This window comes from Salvelinus namaycush, chromosome 33 (genome assembly GCF_016432855.1).
Source record: "Salvelinus namaycush isolate Seneca chromosome 33, SaNama_1.0, whole genome shotgun sequence".
NCBI lineage: Eukaryota > Metazoa > Chordata > Actinopteri > Salmoniformes > Salmonidae > Salvelinus > Salvelinus namaycush.
This window is the reverse complement of record NC_052339.1, coordinates 15,604,928-15,625,633: the sequence shown is the minus strand read 5'-3', so window position 1 is coordinate 15,625,633 and position 20,706 is coordinate 15,604,928.

The window sequence follows — 20,706 nt, the reverse complement described above, 5'->3', positions numbered from 1 at the left end:
TTTCAGAGCTGTAGTTTGCTTAAAGAGTCTGTTTCTATATCCCTTGTGTGAAAATATTAATTTACTTCTGTCTCAGGTTGAAAACTTGGATAAAAAATAAACAGAAGTGTTGACATACAAAGGTACCCAGGTGTAAGACACATAGCCTGTTAATGGTATGGAAATATGGAGCTGTGAATAATTCATTAATGTTTTAGAAATCAGAATGCTAATTGGTTACCTTGGTGGGAAGCTCTGGTGCAATGGGAACTGTTTCAAAGAAATGTGTGTTTTACTCTATTTGACCAACATTTTTAACATTGTAACCTAATAGTTCGCTGATTATTTGTTGTTAATCTTAATAGTAAGGGGTGGAATTGGTGAAGTACTACGATCAATATCTAACATTCTACTTTAGGCTTTTATAGAATGAGCTAATTTCCTATCTACTGAGGTATTTTCATAAATTCAAACTCTATTTGACCCCATGTCATTTAGCGTGCAAACAACATTTGATGCATATTCTGGCCACAGTATAACATTTATTTTTCATCATAACCTTTCCGTGTTATGCCAGATATTAGGAGGGATTCAGAGGTTTGACTTCCAATAATTTATGAAAATGAAGTATTGTTCAGTTCCAGCAGGGTTGATGTGTCAAATTATTTTACATTTTGTTGCTGAATTCAGCCAACGATGTCACCAAGGGATTGAGAACGGGGAGGAGCAGAGGGTGAGTGGATGCCAGCTATGTTGATTTGAGTGTTGTTAATATCTTTGCCGTGCCAGAATTGGAGATCAGGCCAGGGTTTTCTTCGCTCCAGCCCTCTGGCTGTTAGTTCACCTGAGTTCCTGCAGGATGCATGTTGTGTGAACATCCCTGAGCCACCCTACATCTTACCTTTGGTGGTTATTGCTGTGGGGAGACTGGCTGCCAGAGACTGAGTCTGGGGACTCGGGGACTGGGGAGGGGGGTTTGGCAAGGGATCTGGCTACCTCCATTGCCTCCTACAGTCTCCATACCACTTAAGTCCCCTGCCTCCCCCTGTCTCCTCCTGCCTCCCCTGCCTCCCCTGTCTCCCTCTATTTCCTCCTGTCTCCCCCTGCCTCCAGTGCCTTCCCCTTTTATAACTCTATAATGAAATTCTACACTTTTTGCCATGGGGCAGGGATGAATTTTTTGCTGTTTTATAGCTCATTTCCTGAAATTCTACAAATGTTGCTATCTAGAGCCTTCCAGACTTCCAGGGGGGCCCCAACCCTGGAGTTCGGGGGGCCCAGGACACGTGCCCTGCGTGCCTGTTCGGTAATCCGGTCCTGCCTACATGCAGCCCCCTGCCACTCCCTGTCTCCCCCTGCCACCCTTCCCATCTCCATCTACCCCAGTGTACCTCCCCTTGTCTCCCTACCCACCTCCCCCTGTCTCCCCCTGTCTCCCCTGCCTCCTCCAGGTCTCTCTTGACTAACCTGGTAAAATGAAGTTTAAATAAATAATCTCCCCACCTGCCCGAGGCAGCTCTCTAGCCAATAGTTCCCTGCAGGCGATGCCCAGTCCAGATTAGGGAACCTTGCCTCCTCAGGCTCTGGCTCTGGAGCTTGGAAGGTTTGTTCTTAGTTAAGCTGCTTGACTATTCATGAAGACAGGACAGCTTCTGAATGTGAGTCTATCACTAGCACAAGTATACCAGTGGACTTGCTCACAATGACAAATAAACAACAATAGATGGATAGACTTGGGTCTTGGTGCCAAGATTAGATAGACTAATACTTTATTGATCCCTAAAGGAAATTCAATATTCATAAGTGGAGGTATAGACAGGTTTATATTATTGACTAACACAGCATCCTCAGAGGTGAGTCACATCACCTGCCATTATTATTCATAATATGAGGTGGGTGGTTGGTTAGTTGGTGGAAAGGGCATCACAATGAAGGTTGTTATTTTGTGGCGTGAAACTTGGACTTCTGCCCAGTTTCTCAGATGATGAAAATCACCTTCATGTGTCCCCGCTGGCAGGTGTAAACAAATGAACAAATTGCAACCTTTGATAGAAATAGAAAGTGAATATAGTTTGAGCCCAGTGATTACCTCTCCAACGGAGGTGTTGGCTTCCTCTGTGTAAGACATGTGCCAGGATTCAGGAATGACACTTCTTATTTCACAAATCTGTCACTCACCGTGCAACACCTTTGACATTTGAAATGTAATTTTTATTCATTTAATGAGTGTTAAGTACATGTTCTGTCACTGACAATTAGATACAAGTTTGATTGGAGGAGAAGAAGCATTTAAATTGTACTCAAAGTAAGCATAGATATTACCAGATATGGACAATTTCAGCACATTTAGTTTAATAAATCAAATAGAGCACTGACAGTACTAGGTTGCTTGTACAGTTTCGGGTGGTATCGGGCCAAGTCCAATATTTACTGGATACTATAGTTAAAATACAGTAATATGACCTACATGTTGTTGTGGCATTTCAGTAATGTTAGAGGAAGGTTATGGCTTAGTTAGTGGGGCCCCAGCTGGTTGTGGGAATGTCATTTTTATCACGTGCCATCAAACCTCTGTTCCAAAGCCAATCTAATTGTCTAAACTGGAATGGAACGGCACCCTATTGTACAGCGAGGCACTAAGGCAAATATTGTTTTGGACGCTTTCCTGGAAATCCTTTACAAAAAAATCACATCAAGATCACATTAATACATGAATGGATGGATGGACATGATAGTTGATGGATATGGATGGAAATGCATAGGCACATGCATACGAACCACTGCTGCCATTTCTATAACCCGAACAGAAACCATCTCGCTGGCATCTGCATGTGTTCTTCAATGGAAGTGTATAATATCGCTGAGCACTTTAACACTAATAGAACTCTTACATTCTAATAGTGGTTGCTAATGACCCGTGTGAAAACAGAGGAGCTTCGGCAGAGAAGAGAGAGATCAGATGCAAATGACACAGCTTGCTACGACGCTAATGGCTGTCGAGCCGTTGTACTGAACGCACACATACTGTTTACTCATGTTGCTCTTCCTGTAAAGAAAGATTGGTGTGCCATGGGAAAAGGAAAATGGAGTTGGGTTGTAAAATGTACACATACATACGCGCCGAGATATGGACGTAGCTATGTACAGTATGTCATGAACACAAACAAACAGTGAAACAAGCTCAAACACATAACTCATAATAACACCAACACACCTTTCAACGTTACAGAAAGTTAATGCACATGTCAAATAAAAGCACAAATACCATCTGGTTGGTTTGTACTAATGAGTTGCTTGATTTAACTCATTTCACCTCTGTTGAATGGTACCAGTGCTGGGAGACTTGATACTTGGAGTGGGGTTGGTTAGAGAGGCGTGCTGGTCTAGTTGGGTCTCTGGACCCTCAGGACATGGTTAAATGTCCTTGGTTTCAACAGACAGCTGTCCCTACTTAGACTCTAATTTCATATTCTCCTCCCTCCCCTCCTCTCCCTCCCCTCCTCTCCCTCCAGTCTGGTGGATGAGATGCATTCATAGACTGGAAACAAGGGCCTGGCACCACGTCCACTCCCCCGCCTTGTTGACTAAACTAATCTATCCAGCCACAGTACTGCCACCGAGGGAACTCGGACCACTACTTGACTCTGTGATCTGGGATGGTTGTGGAGATTAATTTCCTGAGCCATTAAAGGATGGGCCGTGTGTTAGAGACTGAGGAAGAGAAATATGTACAGTGCATTCGTAAAATATTCAGATCCCTTGACATTTTCCTCATTTTGTTACGTTACAGCCTTATTCTAAAATGGATAAAATATTTTTTCCTCCACCCATCAATCTACACACAATATCCCATAATGACAAAGCAAAACCAGGTTTCTATATATATTTTTCTACAAATGTATTACAAATAAAATGAAAATATAACATTTACATGAGTATTCAGACTGTTTGCTCAGTACTTTGTTGAAGCACCTTTGTCAGCGATTACAACCTCGATTCTTCTTGGGTATGATGCTATAAGTTTGGCACACCTGTATTTGGGGAGCTTCTCCCATTCTTCTCTGCAGATCCTCTCAAGCACTGTCAGGTTGGATGGAGAGCATTGCTGCACAGGGCTTTCCATAGATGTTGATTGTGTTCAAGTCCGGGCTCTGCCTGGGCCACTCAAGGACATTCAGAGACTTGTCCCAAAGACACTCCTGCATTGTCTTGGCTGTGTGCTTAGGATCGTTGTACTGTTGGAAGGTGAACCTTCGCCCCAGTCTGAGGTCCTGAGCTCTCTGGAGCAGGTTTTCATCAAGGATCTCTTTGTACTTTGCTCCGTTCATCTTTCTCTCGATCCTGACTAGTCTCCCAGTCTCTGTCACTGAAAAACATCCCCACAGCATGATGCTGCCACCACCATGCTTCACCGTAGGGATGGTGCCAGGTTTCCTCCAGATGTGACGTTTGGCAATCAGACCAAAGAGTTCAATCTTGGTTTCATCAGACCAGATAATCTTGTTTCTCATGGTCTGAGAGTCTTTAGGTGCCTTTCGGCAAACTCCAAGTGGGCTGTCATGTGACTTTTACTGAGGAGTGGCTTCCGTCTGGCCACTCTACTAGAAAGACCTGATTGGTAGAGTGTTGCAGAGATGGTTGTCCTTCTGGAAGGTTCTCCCATCTCCACAGAGGAACTCTGGAGCTCTGTCAGATTGTCCACCGGGTTCTTGGTCACCTCCCTGACCAATGCCCTTCTCCCCCAATTGCTCAGTTTGGCCGTCAGGTCAGCTCTAGGAAGAGTCTTGGTGGTTCCAAACTTCTTCCATTTCAGAATGATGGAGGCCACTGTGTTCTTGGGGACCTTCAATGCTGCAGACATTTTTTGGTACCTTTCCCCAGATCTGTGCCTCAACACAATCCTGTCTCACAGCTCTACGGACAATTTCTTCGACCTTATGGCTTGGTTTTTGCTCTGACATGCACTGTCAACTATGGGACCTTATATAGACAGGTGTGTGTGCCTTTTCAAATCATGTCCAATCAAGTGAATTTGCCACAAGTTGACTACAATCAAGTTGTAGAAACATCTCAAGGATGATCAATGGAAACATGATGCACCTTAGCTCAATTTTGAATATCATAGCAAAGGGTCTGAATAATTATGTAAATAAGGTATTTTTTTAATTATATTTTTTATTAGCAAAAATGTCTAAAAACCTGCTTACATTTTGTCATTACGGGGTATTGTGTGTAGATTGGTGCGGGAAATAGTTTATTTCTTCCATTTTAGAATAAGGCTGTAACTTAACAAAAATGTGGAAAAAGTCAAGGGTTCTGAATACTTTCTGAATGCACTATTTATCTCAGTGATGGTCTGTGCTGTTTAAGGGAGGACAATACATTATTACATGAGGGAGGACGATACATTTTTGTATGAGCATGGCCTTATTTCTATTACAGGATATTGGATGACTGTCATTTATATTCCATTCACCCAGCTCAATGTAACATTGATAGATTTAGGCTACTACATGATACTCACATTTTCCTATTCCCATCATGACGATGCTACAACCTAGCTTAAGGATGAACGTTTACAACGTAGGTGCACAGTTCGAGATAATTTTTTGTAATCAAGGTGACAGACAGTAACACATTCAATACCGTCTTGCACACTCTTGCCTGCATCTAGCTGATCTAGGGTGTACTCATTAGTCCAACAGTTGCAAACGAGAGTTTCTATTGGACAAATTCAGGTATGTTTATCCCCATTTCATTCCGTTTGCTTCCATTTAAGATGTTTTTTAACAGAATCGACGGAACTAACACAACCCTGATCATACACAAACACATGTTCATTTTCATAGCAGCCACTTTCCTCTATGTAATTCCTTCGCACATCTACCAGCTCTCCTCCTCTCTCACCTTTTCCCTTCGCTTGTGGTCTTCAGTGCACAACACATCAGCTGTCTGTGACCAGCCCCAAAAAACTTTCTAAGCCAAACCTTCATATCATAACCACTAACCGCTACACACAGCCTACATTATTGTAATCATATTAGCTAACGTCATAGTCAACATAGCTAATAGAATTAACGCAATAGTAAACCCGTTACAATCATGCAGTCAGCAAGCAGTTTAGCAGTTACACCGGCGGGCCCCTCTGGCAATAACTTAATAAAACCAAAAGCTTACCTTGACTTGGAAGAGTTCCAGTGTTGGATACCCATGGCCTGCTAGCTAACATAGCATCCCTCTCTGTTCGAGCCGGGTGTTTGAGTAGGCTAAACTAGCTAGTAAAGTAAGTAAATTAAAGTGAGAAAAATACTACAAAATATAGATAGCTCTCCCTCTCTCTCTTGCTTCTTCCTTTTTGAAGAAATGTATTTGTTTAAGAACTGTTCAACTATTGTCAACTATTGTCTTTCTCTCTCTTTGAGTCAACTAATCACCACATTGTATGCACACTGCAGTGCTAGCTAGCTGTAGCTTATGCTTTAAGTACTAGATTCATTCTCTGATCCTTTGATTGGGTGGACAAATTGTCCTCCGGAAGTTGCCATTATTATTGTGTAAGTCTATGGAAGGGGGTGAGAACAATGAGGTTTTGTATTGAAATCAATGTATCCAGAGGAGGAAGGAAACTAACTGTCCTCCTCTAAAACACACTGCAAATCAGTGTGTTTTAATCAATATTTGGTGACATTTGAATATATTTAATATAGTTTAATATAGCTTTTTAATGTTTCACAATTTAAATTTTTATGAAATTCACTGAGGAGGATGGTCCTCCCCTTCCTCCTCTGAGGAGCCTCCACTGGTATAACTACACTACACATCTGAAACAAGCAACAGCATAGTTTTAAAAGTTAAAGGTTCATCATCTGTGTCTACTTGTCTACACATTGTCTCAAAATAAAAACACCATGAATTAAAGCTGACTGTATAATTTCAGAGTATCCCTTCATCGTTATCACAGATGCTACCTGGCAAAATGCTAACATAGTCTCCATTAATCCCCTAATAAATGCTGCTCACTTTGTGAGTAAATACATGATGCAACACTAAGCAGCCAGTGAGCTGCATGGGTTTGTTATTGTCGTGCCCATTGGAACATTATCTCTCTCTCTCTCTGTTCTCAGCCAATCTGATATCTGATAGGCCCATCTGGTCAGCCTGCTCTGGGGCTGCTGCTGCGTTAGTCATGGCCTGGCCCGGCCGTGTCCACTGCTGCCCACTGCCCACCCTCCAGCCTGTCTCTCTGGGGTCTGTCCAGTGGGCAGTGTTCATGCCACCCACAGACAGGCTGCTGTGCCCACTGCCCAGCCTTTTCCAGTTGAGCCAGGCCCGAGCGGGCGGACGGATGGAGGGACGTACTGTGTGGCTGTGAAGGAACACCGTGAACCACCATGGAATATGGAATAACAGCAAGAAGTTGAACAACAATAAGTCACATATGGCCCTTCAGTTTTAAAAGCATTCAGTGCCATAAGGCTAATGAATATGGATGGTGTCACGGCTGTGAAAAGAAGAGGACCAAGGTGCAGCGTGGTAAGCCGAACAAAACAACAAACACTACACAAACAAACCGTGAAGATAAAGGCTATGTGCCCTAAACAAAAGTCAACTTCCCACAAAGACAGGTGGAAAAAAGGACTACCTAAGTATGGTTCTCAATCAGAGACAACGATAGACAGCTGCCTCTGATTGAGAACCACACCCGGCCAAACACAAAGAAATAGAAAACATAGAAATAAAGAAACTAGAATGCCCACCCTAGTCACACCCTGGCCTAACCAAAATAGAGAATAAAAACCTCTCTATGGCCAGGGCATGACAGATGGAAGAATGGTGTTGAAGGAGATTAACTACACTATGAGCTATAGAACGCTGTTTGGGTCTTTGCATGCAAAAAAAGATACAAGTCAAATACACTATTCAATTTGCGCAAGCAAGCCAGGCGCCACCACTACGATCAGTAGCACTGCCAAAGATGTAAAAAAAAAACAAGTCTGCAAACAAGCACACACACCGTCTGTGTGAGCATTTGAAATAAGAGCAAGATCAAACGAGCAGGATAAAAAATTGTGCAAATATCTACATTATTAGATATAATAATATGTTATTAGAAACTTTGGGGTAGCTAGCTAGCTTTAGCTTGGTACCGTCCTAGCTAGCACCAATGCAACCAGCCTGAAAACAATGACCAGCAGAAACTGCATTCATTTTCAATATTCTCAGAAATGATTTAGGGATCCATGTGAGTAAGTATTAGCTAGGTAGCCACTTGTTGTTCACCTATTAAACTCGAACTTCAGTTCGTGAAAATAACTAGCTAGCCAGCTACGTAACCCTGTTGCCCAAGCTAACGTTATAAGCATCCAGCTAGCTTCATCTGGCTAGTGAGTCTTGACTGGACCGGGTTATGTGTTGTGAAGCTAGCCACAATAAGGATTAACCACCATAGTGGAATTAGCGTTTGGCCTTCAAAATAAGTCCCTCTTTGAAAGTGATGCAAATGGTTACAATTGGTGGAATCATGCCATATTTAGACTAGATAATGGTAATCTCTACGGGATTGGTGTCCCCCCGCAAGACGGTTGAGCTAACTTGCGCTAATGTGATTAGCATGAGGTTGTAAGTAACAAGAAAAGCTTAAATTCTTGTTAATCTAACTGCACTGTTCAATTTACAGTAGCTATTACAGTGAAATAATACCATGCTATTGTTTGAGGAGAGTGCACAGTTATGAACTTGAAAATGTATTAATAAACCAATTAGGCCATTTGGGCAGACTTGATACAATATTTTTAACAGAAATGCAATGGTCCATTGGATCAGTCTAAAACATTGCACATACACTGCTGCCATCTAGTGGCCAAAATATAAATTGTGCCTAAACTGGAATAATACATTGTGTCCTTTCTCTAGCATTTCAAAGATGATGGAACCAAAAAAACAAAAAACATTGTTTTATTATCTTGTACCAGATCTAATGTGTTATATTCTCCTACATTAATTTCGCATTTCCACAAACTTCAAAGTGTTTCCTTTCAAATGGTATCAAGAATATGCATATCCTTGCTTCAGGTCCTGAGCTACAGGCAGTTCGATTTGGGTATGTCATTTTAGGCGAAAATGGAAAAAAAGGGTTAGATCCTTAAGAGGTACAAGGTTGGAGTGTTGGAATGTTGAGCAATGAAATGGGGTATCAGTCTATTCGGTGACACCCACAGAACACAACTGTGAAGAGTTTACGCAAATATTAGCAAAGTAGCTCATTGCAGGGCTTTGGCGGTGGGACTTTGCCTCCCCAGTCAGCCTATTGTGCATATATTGACATTCATATTGCACTGTACACCCTTACCTAAGGATTTGGGATCAATTAAATAGGGTATCAGTCTACTCAGTACCCAAGTGCTTTTTTCCCAAAGTCCTCCTCGGAGTTATCAGACTCCAAAACACCACGTTTTATTGTTTTTCCTCTAGAATAGTGTTCAAATCAAATCAAATGTTATTTTATTTTTCACAAGTGCCGAATACAACCTTACCGTGAAATGCTTACTTACAAGCTCTCAACCAACAATATAGATTTAAGAAAATAGAGTTAAGAAAAGTTTTACTAAATAAACTAAAGTAAAAAATAAATAAGTAACACAATAAAATAATGATAGTGAGGCTATATACAGAGGGTGCAGGTACCAAGTCAATGTGCAAGGGTACAGGTTAGTCGAGGTAATTTGTACATGTAGGTAGGGGTAAAGTGACTATACATAGATAATAAACAGTGAGTAGCAGCAGTGCAAAAACAAAGGAGGGGAGGGGGGGGGGGGGGTGTCAATGCAAATAGTCCAGGTGGCCATTTGATTAATTGTTCACCTCATGGCTTGTGGATGGCAGGAAACTTGGCCCCTGTGATGTACTGGGCCGTACGCACTACCCTCTGTAGCGCCTATGGCAGTTGCCATACCAGGCGGTGATGCAGCTGGTCAGGATGCTCTCGATGGTGCAGCTGTAGAACTTTTGGAGGATAAATACACATAAACTCAGCAAAAAAGATATGTCCTCTCACTGGCAACTGCGTTTATTTTCAGCAAACTTAACATGTGTAAATATTTGTATGAACATAACAAGATTCAACAACTGAGACATAAACTGAACAAGTTCCACAGACATGTGACTAACAGAAATGGAATAATGTGTCCCTGAACAATGAGGGGGTCAAAATCAAAAATAACAGTCAGTATCTGGTGTGGCCACCAGTTGCATTAAGTACTGCAGTGTATCTCCTCCTCATGGACTGCACCAGATTTGCCAGTTCTTGCTGTGAGATGTTACCTCACTCTTCCACCAAGACACCTGCAAGTTCCTGGACATTTCTGGGGGGAATGGCCCTAGCCCTCACCCTCCGATCCAACAGGTCCCAGACGTGCTCAATGTGATTGAGATCCGGGCTCTTCGGCTGGCCATGGCAGAACACTGACATTCCTGTCTTGCAGGAAATGACACACAGAACGAGCAGTATGGCTGGTGGCATTGTCATGCTGGAGGGTCATGTCAGGATGAGCCTGCAGGAAGGGTACCACATGAGGGAGGAGGATGTCTTCCCTATAACGCACAGCGTTGAGATTGCCTGCAATGACAACAAGCTCAGTCTGATGATGCTGTGACACCGCTCCAGACCATGACGGACCCTCCACCTCCAAATTGATCCCGCTCCAGAGTACAAGCCTCGGTGTAACGCTCATTCCTTCGATGATAAACGCGAATCCGACCATCACCCCTGGTGAGACAAAACCGCGACTCGTCAGTGAAGAGCACTTTTTGCCAGTCCTGTCTGGTCCAGCGACGGTGGGTTTGTGCCCATAGGCGACGTTGTTGCCGGTGATGTCTGGTGAGGACCTGCCTTACAACAGGCCTACAAGCCCTCAGTTCAGCCTCTCTCAGCCTATTGCGGACAGTCTGAGCACTGATGGAGGGATTGTGCGTTCTTGGTGTAACTCGGGCATTTGTTGTTGCCATCCTGTACCTGTCCCGTAGGTGTTATGTTCGGATGTACCGATCCTGTGCAGGTGTTGTTACACCTGGTCTGCCACTGCGAGGATGATCAGCTGTCCATCCTGTCTCCCTGTAGCACTGTCTTAGGCGTCTCTCAGTACGGGCATTGCAATTTATTGCTTTGGCCACATCTGCAGTCCTCATGCCTCCTTGCAGCATGCCTAAGGCACGTTCACGCAGATGAGCAGGGACCCTGGGCATCTTTCTTTTGGTGTTTTTCAGAGTCAGTAGAAAGGCCTCTTTAGTGTCCTAAGTTTTCATAACTGTGACCTTAATTGCCTACCGTCTGTAAGCTGTTAGTGTCTTAACGACCGTTCCACAGGTGCATGTTCAGTAATTGTTTATGGTTCATTGAACAAGCATGGAAAACAGTGTTTAAACCCTTTACAATGAAGATCTGTGAAGTTATTTGGATTTTTACGAATTATCTTTGAATGACAGGGTCCTGAAAAAGGGACGTTTCTTTTTTTTGCTGAGTTCAGTAGGTTGATTGGTACAATAAATGTGGCTCATTTCACAGTGGTTTCATAGTCCCGCAATGAGAGCTAATGTTCTGTGGGTGTCACTGAGTAGACTGACACCCCATGTCATTGATCCACAATCCATAGGTAAGGCTGTAGACTGAGATAAGTATGCCCCCAATGCAATTCTAAATTCTAATACATCCACATTGTGATTAACAGATTTTTTGTTAAATTAACCAATTATTGTCTTTTGTTGAATCTCGTTTAGAATGATCTATTCCATTATGGCACTATTTGTATTAATTTGTAACACTTTCAATGAGAGACTTTTATTTTGAAGGCGAACTGCAAATTCCTTTATTGTAGCTAATCCTTATTGTATCTAGCTTCACATAGGTGGGTCCGACCGTTAATCAAATAACTGTTTTATAAATTAGGGGTATTTTAGATTATGACACCTAGCTATGTAGTTAGCTAGCTAACTATAGCTACTGAAACAGATTATGTCGTTTTGCTATGTTTTAGGGGAATATTTGTTTTGCATCCATCAGCTAGATAGTTTTTTTAAAAGACCGGCACTGTCCCAGAGCTTGAAGAAGTGTGTCTGTGCTCAAGTGCAGCAGCGGCGGGTGCGCGAGACAAAACTTTTTAGCGCCATAGCGTGTAGGTGAATCGCCGTGACATATGAAATACCAGTGATAGTGTAATCAATGAAGTAATAATGCCCGAGAAGCCGGTGTTTGGAGGATATATCGGCAGTGTTGTTGGTCGAGGGCCGTCAAACCGTGCCAATATATCCCTCAAACACCAGCTTCTCAGGCATTATAACTTTTATACAACAGGGTTACCAACATATTCAAATAATGATTGACATATTTTCATTAAAAACGTTATTTTTATAAATGTATTCATACTTTCATCCTTCCACAATATATAGTCCCGACACAAATCTAGGGTTGCTACCCAAGCCGGCTAGTTGTTCTTTAATCGGTTCGGTTGCTAGAGAAGCGACCCAGTCCTTCAGTCTTTTTGTTCTGTATCTATGGACGGACCCAGTCGTTAGTTCTAAATGTTCTTATCCCTTGCTTGCTAGCTAGCCAACTACAGCTAGCTTAGTCACATAAAAAAGTGCAGCCAGGGGCCTCCCAAGTGGTGCAGAGGTCTAAGGCACTGCATCGCAGGGCTAGAGACGTCACGACAGACCTGGGTTCGATCCTGAGCTGTATCACAACTAGCCGTATTCGGGGGTGTCCTCTGACACATTGGTTGCGGCTGGCTTTCGGGTTAAACGGGCATGTGTTAAAAAGCACGGTTTGGCTGGTCATGTTTTCGGGGGACGCATGACTCGACCTTTGCCTCCTGAGCCCGTTGTAAAGTTACAGCGACGAGACAAGATCGGGAAAAGGGGGCACTTTTTTTTTAAGTGCAGCAAAAATAACAGCAAAGTAGCCGCATTTGCGTTTGTTTAAGCTGTTTTCTAGTGAAATTTATTTGGAGACATCCATAGCAATGAGATATTGAGGCATGATTTCACCTGGCATAGAAAATGTGCTCACTAGCCAACAACACAGCTAACACAATTATTTCAAATTGAAGCTGGAAAGACTGCAAACTAGCTGCACTTAATTTCGTTTGACCTTTTTTCAATTTAAATTTCTTTGTATATATCCATAAAAATGATGCCATTTGATTCAGTATTTTGACTGGCTGAGAAACGCCGTCTGCCTGTCTGCTGTCTTTCTTGTCCCGACTCCCCACTCTTTCATTACTATGGGTGTCACGTTCCTGACCTGTTTTCTGTTAGTTTTGTATGTGTTAGTTGGTCAGGACGTGAGTTTGGGTGGGCAGTCTATGTTTTCTGTTTCTATGTTGGTTTAAAGGGTGACCTGATATGGCTCTCAATTAGAGGCAGGTGGTTTTCATTTCCTCTGATTGAGAGTCATATTAAGGTAGGTGTTTTCACACTGTTTGTTGTGGGTGGTTGTCTCCTGTGTCAGTGTATGTTACGCCACGCGGGACTGTTTCGGTTTTGTTTGTTCGTTCGTTTTATGTAGTCAGTTTTCCTGTTCTTGCGTTCTTCGTGTTTCATGTAAGTTCGTCGTCCAGGTCTGTCTACGTCGTTTGTTGTTTTGTAATTATTCAAGTGTTCGTCGTGTTTTCTGTTTTGTTTATTAAAAATCATGTCTATTCACAACGCTGCATTTTGGTCTAATCCTTGCTACTCCTCTTCGGATGAGGAGAAGGAGGAAGCCCGTTACAGAACCACCCACCAAACCCGGATCAAGCAGCGGGACCACGAACAGTGGTCCACGAAGAAAGGATTGCAGGATTTCTGGAGTTGGGAGGAAATCATAGAGGGAAAAGGACCCTGGGCTAAGGTGGGAGTGAATCGCCGCTTTGAGGAGGAGAAGGAGGCAGCCACAGCAAAAAACCGCAGATATGAAGGTACGCTGCTAGCAAGGAAGCCCGAGAAGAAACCCCAAAAATTTCTTGGGGGGGGGGGCTAAGAGGTAGTGGGCCAAGGGCAGGTAGGAGACCTGCGCCCACTTCTCAGGCTAACCGTGGAGAGCGGGAGTACGGGCAGACACCGTGTTACGCAGTAGAGCGCACGGTGTCTCCTGTACGTGTGCATAGCCCGGTGCGGGTTATTCCACCTCCCCGCACTGGTAGGGCTAGATTGAGCGTTGAGCCGGATGTCATGAAGCCAGCCCTACATATCTGGCAACCAGTACGCCTCCTCGGGCCGGCTTACATGGCACCAGCCTTACGCATGGTGTCCCCGGTTCGCCTACATAGCCCGGTGCGGGTTATTCCACCTCCCCGCACTGGTCGGGCGACGGGGAGTATTCAACCAGGTAAGGTTGGGCAGGCTCAATGCTCAAGGGAGCCAGTACGCCTGCACGGTCCGGTATTTCCGGCGCCACCTCCCCGCCAAAGCCCAGTACCACCAGTGCCTACTCCACGCACCAGGCTTCCAGTGCGTTTCCAGAGCCCTGTTCCTCCTCCACGCACTCTCCCTATGGTGCGTGTCTCCAGCCCAGTGCCTCCAGTTCCGGCACCACGCACTAAGCCTCCTGTGCGTCTCCAGAGCCCTGTACGCACTGTTCCTTCTCCCCGTACTCGTCCTGATGTGCGTGCACTCAGCCCGGTGCCACCAGTGCCGGTACCACGCACCAGGCCTATAGTGTGCTTCGAGAGGTCAGTGTGCCCTGTCCCTGCTCCCCGCACTAGGCTTGAAGTGCGTGTCTCCAGTCCGGTGCCTCCAGTTCCGGCACCACGTACCAGGCCTACAGTGCGTCTCAGCCGGCCAGAGTCTGCCGTCTGCCCAACGGCGCCTGAACTGTCCGTCTGCCAAGCGCCGCATGAACTGCCCGTCTGTATTGAGCCTTCAAAGCCGCCCGTCTGCCATGAGCCTGCAAAGCCGCCCGTCTGCCATGAGCCTACAGAGCCTTCCGCCAGACAGGAGCCGCTAGAGCCTTCCGCCAGACAGGAGCCGCTAGAGCCTTCCGCCAGACAGGAGCAGCCAAAGCCTTCCGCCAGACAGGATCAGCCAGAGCCATCCGTCTCCGCAGCGCCATCTGAGCCATCCGTCTCCGCAACGCCATCTGAGCCATCCGTCTCCTCAGCGCCATCTGAGCCATCCGTCTCCTCAGCGCCGTCTGAGCCATCCGTCTCCCCAGCGCCGTCTGAGCCATCCGTCTCCCCAGCGCCGTCTGAGCCATCCGTCTCCCCAGCGCCGTCTGAGCCATCCGTCTGTCCCGAGCCATTAGAGCCGCCCCGTCTGTCCCGAGCCGTCAGAGCCGTTAGTCAGTCAGGAGCCGCTAGAGCCATTCGTCAGTCAGGATCTGCCAGAGCCGCCAACCAGACAGGATCTGCCAGAGCCGCCAACCAGACAGGATCTGCCAGAGCCGCCAACCAGACAGGATCTGCCAGAGCCGCCAACCAGACAGGATCTGCCAGAGCCGCCAACCAGACAGGATCTGCCAGAGCCGCCAACCAGACAGGATCTGCCAGAGCCGTCAGCGAGCCATGAGCGTCCAGAGCCATCAGCCAGCCATGAGCGTCCAGAGCCGTCAGCCAGCCATGAGCGTCCAGAGCCGTCAGCCAGCCATGAGCGTCCAGAGCCGTCAGCCAGCCATGAGCGTCCAGAGCCGTCAGCCAGCCATGAGCGTCCAGAGCCGTCAGCCAGCCATGAGCGTCCAGAGCCGTCAGCCAGCCATGAGCGTCCAGAGCCGTCAGCCAGCCATGAGCGTCCAGAGCCGTCAGCCAGCCATGAGCGTCCAGAGCCGTCAGCCAGTCATGAGCTGCCCCTCAGCCCAGAGCGGCCATTTATCCAGAACTGCCCCTCAGTCCAGAGCTGTCTCTCTGTCCGGAGCTGCCCTTCAGTCCGGAGTTGCCCCTCTATCCTGAGCTACCTCTCTATCCTGACCTACCTCTCTGTCCTGTGCTATATCTCTGTCCTGAGCTACCTTATCCCGGTGCTGCCCCTTGTCCCGGTGCTGCCCCTTATATTAAGGTTACCATTAAAATTAAGTGGGTGTAAGATGAGGGTGGTCATTCTAAGGGGGAGACGTAAGCTGGGATTGAATATGGTGGGGTGGGGACCTCGCCCAGAGCCTGAGCCACCACCGTGGTCAGATGCCCACCCAGACCCTCCCCTAGACTTTGTGCTGGTGCGCCCAGAGTTCGCACCTTGAGGGGGGGGTTATGTCACGTTCCTGACCTGTTTTCTGTTAGTTTTGTATGTATTAGTTGGTCAGGACGTGAGTTTGGGTGGGCAGTCTATGTTTTCTGTTTCTATGTTGGTTTAAAGGGTGACCTGATATGGCTCTCAATTAGAGGCAGGTGGTTTTCATTTCCTCTGATTGAGAGTCATATTAAGGTAGGTGTTTTCACACTGTTTGTTGTGGGTGGTTGTCTCCTGTGTCAGTGTATGTTACGCCACGCGGGACTGTTTCGGTTTTGTTTGTTCGTTCGTTTTATGTAGTCAGTTTTCCTGTTCTTGCGTTCTTCGTGTTTCATGTAAGTTCGTCGTCCAGGTCTGTCTACGTCGTTTGTTGTTTTGTAATTATTCAAGTGTTCGTCGTGTTTTCTGTTTTGTTTATTAAAAATCATGTCTATTCACAACGCTGCATTTTGGTCTAATCCTTGCTACTCCTCTTCGGATGAGGAGAAGGAGGAAGCCCGTTACAATGGGACAGCTGGTGATGGAATTTGAACATTGAAACAATGTTGCAAAAGTTGGAGAGACAGACAGCAAGGTTTATACAAATCTCCACTGTTGAAAATGAAATGTTAGTCTAAAAGAAATGTGAGATAATGTCTAGATGCTTTTTATAGTGAGATCAAGTGTATAAATTGCCTGGCTGGGCTGATGAGACAGTGGATTGCACAATCAGATGGAACCGAGTAAATAGGCATTTTAACATCATAGATTTAGCTGGTAGTAACTTGTGGAATAGACACTGGCTGGAATGAGGTTTTAACCAATCAGTATTCAGGATTTGACCCACCCCTTGTATAATGTGTATTATATACAACGTGTGGGTCTAATCCTGAATGCTGATTAGTTAAAACAGCATTCCAGCCGGTGTCTATTCCACAAGTTACCACCAATTTATAAACTTGATCTCCACTAAAAAAGGTATGACAAAACATTTATTTTTTACTGCTCTAATTACATTGGTAACCAGTTTCTAATAACAATAAGGCACCTAGGGGGTTTGTGATAAATGGCCAATATACGACGGCTAAGGGCTGCGTTGTGCCTTAGAACAGTCCTTAACCATGGTATATTGGCCATATACCACACCCCCTAGGGCCTTATTGCTTAAAGAACTACGTAAAAAATTAATGAACGTGTTAAATTATTATGTGACATGACAGCCATATTCAAGTCCTGATTGGTCAACAAGCTTATTTGACGCAATAAATAGCGTTATTTGACGTGTATCTTTTTTGACACGCAAAGACCCAAAATGGCATTCCATAATAAGCCGTTGAGACAAATAACTAGTTTGTATTCGGTTGTTATTACTGGATACCTACTGCAGGTCTCATAAAGCGTCTCAGAGTAGGAATGTTGATCAAGGATCAGGTTTCACATGTCTATATTATTATGATCTAAAAAGCTAAACTGATCCTACTCTGAGACTCTTTATGAATACAGGCCCAGGTCTCAGAATTGAGCATTGATGTTTAAAAAGTAAAAGAAAGAAAAGGCCAACTTGGCCTGTAAACGATACATATTATTTCTCAGCTGTATTATGTCTTCATACAAATAACTACCTGAACATCCTACACCTACCCTAAGCAAATCCCTCTTTCCTATAGGCTTACTGCTGATGTAGATTAACAGCTACAGTAGTATATCTAAAAGGATGTGTTTTTAAGCCTGAACTAACCGCACCAGATGTTGTGTGATTAGACTGGCAGGTTGCTAGCTGCTTAGTTATTCATTGTGGAGAATGTATACCATTAAACGTAAACCTAATAGAATCCCGCTTAATTAGGCTATAGGTAATATATGCTGTTTTTATCTGCACATATAGGCCCATATCAGGGTAACAGCATGCCAGGTATCTGATTGGTCGATAGGTGTTAGTTATTCACAATTCATTTAGGTGAGTTAATCTAGCTGCTTTTAAGAAACTGTACCATCACCATTACAAATAGACTTGATCCAAATAGGGGATTTTATATACATTCGCACGTCCTCTGCATTACGCCTTTTAGGGTTAGCATCTCAGCACTGGGGATATTTCAATGAGATTAGTCTGTCAGTGACACCTACAGGTGTAAAGGGAGTGGTGCAACCATATTAATAGAATCATTCTAGTTTTGTGGGTGCAACTTTGCTCAGTGTGGCGTGGTTTATACAGTTCCTGATAACTGTATGCAATAGTGGTGCGCGGGTCAGCTGTATGTTCACCCGCAATTGCTAATGACCCATTCGGAACCGCCCGACTTTATGTGATAAAGTGAAAATCACCCAAGCTAAATCGGTAATAATAGAAAATGCGCTATTGGCTACAGTCAAAGTCAGCAGAAGGATGTTTTGACAGGGGGTGCAGGATTTTTTGTTGTTGCCTGATTTAAATATGTTTCTGCTTATAATTTCCGACATTTTGGTAGGCTATTTGTTTGTCAATTGTCTATAATTAGATACATGTAGCTTCTCTTTTGACATTATATGCTGCCCTGCAAGACTAAACAAACCCTTGCTCAACAGAATAATGTAATAGATCGATATAATTCATTATTCAATCTAGTTGACATCGGTAAAGTTTTCTCGGTCATCTTTCGGGAGCAAAGAAGTTTAGGGAATAGGGAGAAAATAAGATAACGCGAAAAACAATGTCCGGGAAATGTCCAAATGACATCAGCTTGACCGTTTGTAAGGGAAAAGAAAGCTGTGAAAACCACCCAAATGTTTCTGATAAGTGTTCAGTTCGGCTTCGATGCATATTTTATGTTGTTGAAATAGACCTAATATTGTCTTTTATGATGTTTTTATTATAAAGACAGCACCTATACAAATGGTATCTAGCTAGCATTGCATTGTCTCAAGATGCAAAAATAAATACATCATATTTCTCCGCTCCTGTTCCCAAGTCCAAATTTTGCCTACATTTGGTGTATAATTTTACTGCAAGAAATGCTTAATTCTGGATGAGTTATTATTAAGGCTATAGCCCTATTCGCAACGGACTAGTATTACTAGAGAACCTTCTCTCTTTTTTTCTATAATTTGACAGTTATTTCGGGAGCCTGAGTTTTTTTTTTTTAGGCTTGAAGATATTTCAACAAGTCCAGGACGTAACAAGCTGCACTGATAACTCGAGTTTGGTTCCCAAGTTTCAAATCCATACCAAAACATCTTTGGTATAGTGTCGCCATAATATTTTAATTTGAAGCAAGTGTGTTCATGATAATTAGGATGTGTTAGCGATCTGCAGTAGAAGACGTCCTAAATGCCCCCCAGCCTTCAGTTGCCCTTGTTATGCGTTTTTAGGATATGGATGAGAAAGTTAACTTGTTCCAAATGTTTACTACTGTTGTATGCTGTTTTGCGATCTATTAACAAGGGTTGCATTAAATAGGCGCAATATGTTTTAATGATGCATTTGGCGATGTTCAATTCATTCACACAAAACGTATTAAACAAAAGCATTTACTGTGAATGTTGATACATGTACTGTAGGCCCTTCATATATACAGTTAAAGTCGGAAGTTTACATACACGTAGGTTGGAGTCATTAAAACTCGTTTTTCAACCACTCCACACATTTCCTGTTAATTAACAAACTATAGTTTTGGCAAGTCGGTTAGGACATCTACTTTGTGCATGTGTAACCTATGTGAAATGGCTAGCTAGGTAGCGGTGGTGCGCGCCAGCAGCCTTTCAGTCGGTGACGTCACTTGCTCTGAAACCTTGAAGTAGTGGTTCCCCTTGCTCTGCAAGGGCAGCGGCTTTTGTGGAGCGATGGGTAATGATGCTTCGTGGGTGACTGTTGTTGATGTGTGCAGAGGGTACCTGGTTCGCGCGAGGGGACGGACGTAAAGTTTAACTGTTACACATGACACAATACATTTTTCTAACAATTGTTTACTGACAGATTATTTCACTTATAATTCACTGTATCACAATTCCAGTGGGTCAGAAGTTTACATACAATATATTGACTGTGCCTTTAAACAGCTTGGAAAATTCCAGAAAATGATGACTTGGCTTTAGAAGCTTCTGATAGGGTAATTGACGTCATTTGAGTCAATTAGAGGTGTACCTATGGATGTACTTCAAGGCCTACCTTCAAACTCAGTGCCTCTTTGCTTGACATCATGGGAAAATCAAAATAAATCAGCCAAGACCTCAGAAAAAGATTTGTAGACTTCCACAAGTCTGGTTCATCCTTGGGATCAATTTCCAAACGCCTGAAGGTACCACGTTCATCTGTACAAACAATAGTATACAAGTATAAACACCATGGGACCACGCAGCCATCATACCGCTCAGGAAGGAGACGCGTTTTGTCTCCTAGAGATGAACGTACTTTGGTGCGAAAAGTGCAAATCAATCCCACAACAACAGCAAAGGACCTTGTGAATATGCTGGAGGAAACAGGTACAAAGGTATCTACATCCACAGTAAAATGAGTCCTATATCGACATTACCTGAAAGGCCGCTCAGCAAGGAAGAAGCCACTGCTCCAAAACCGCTATA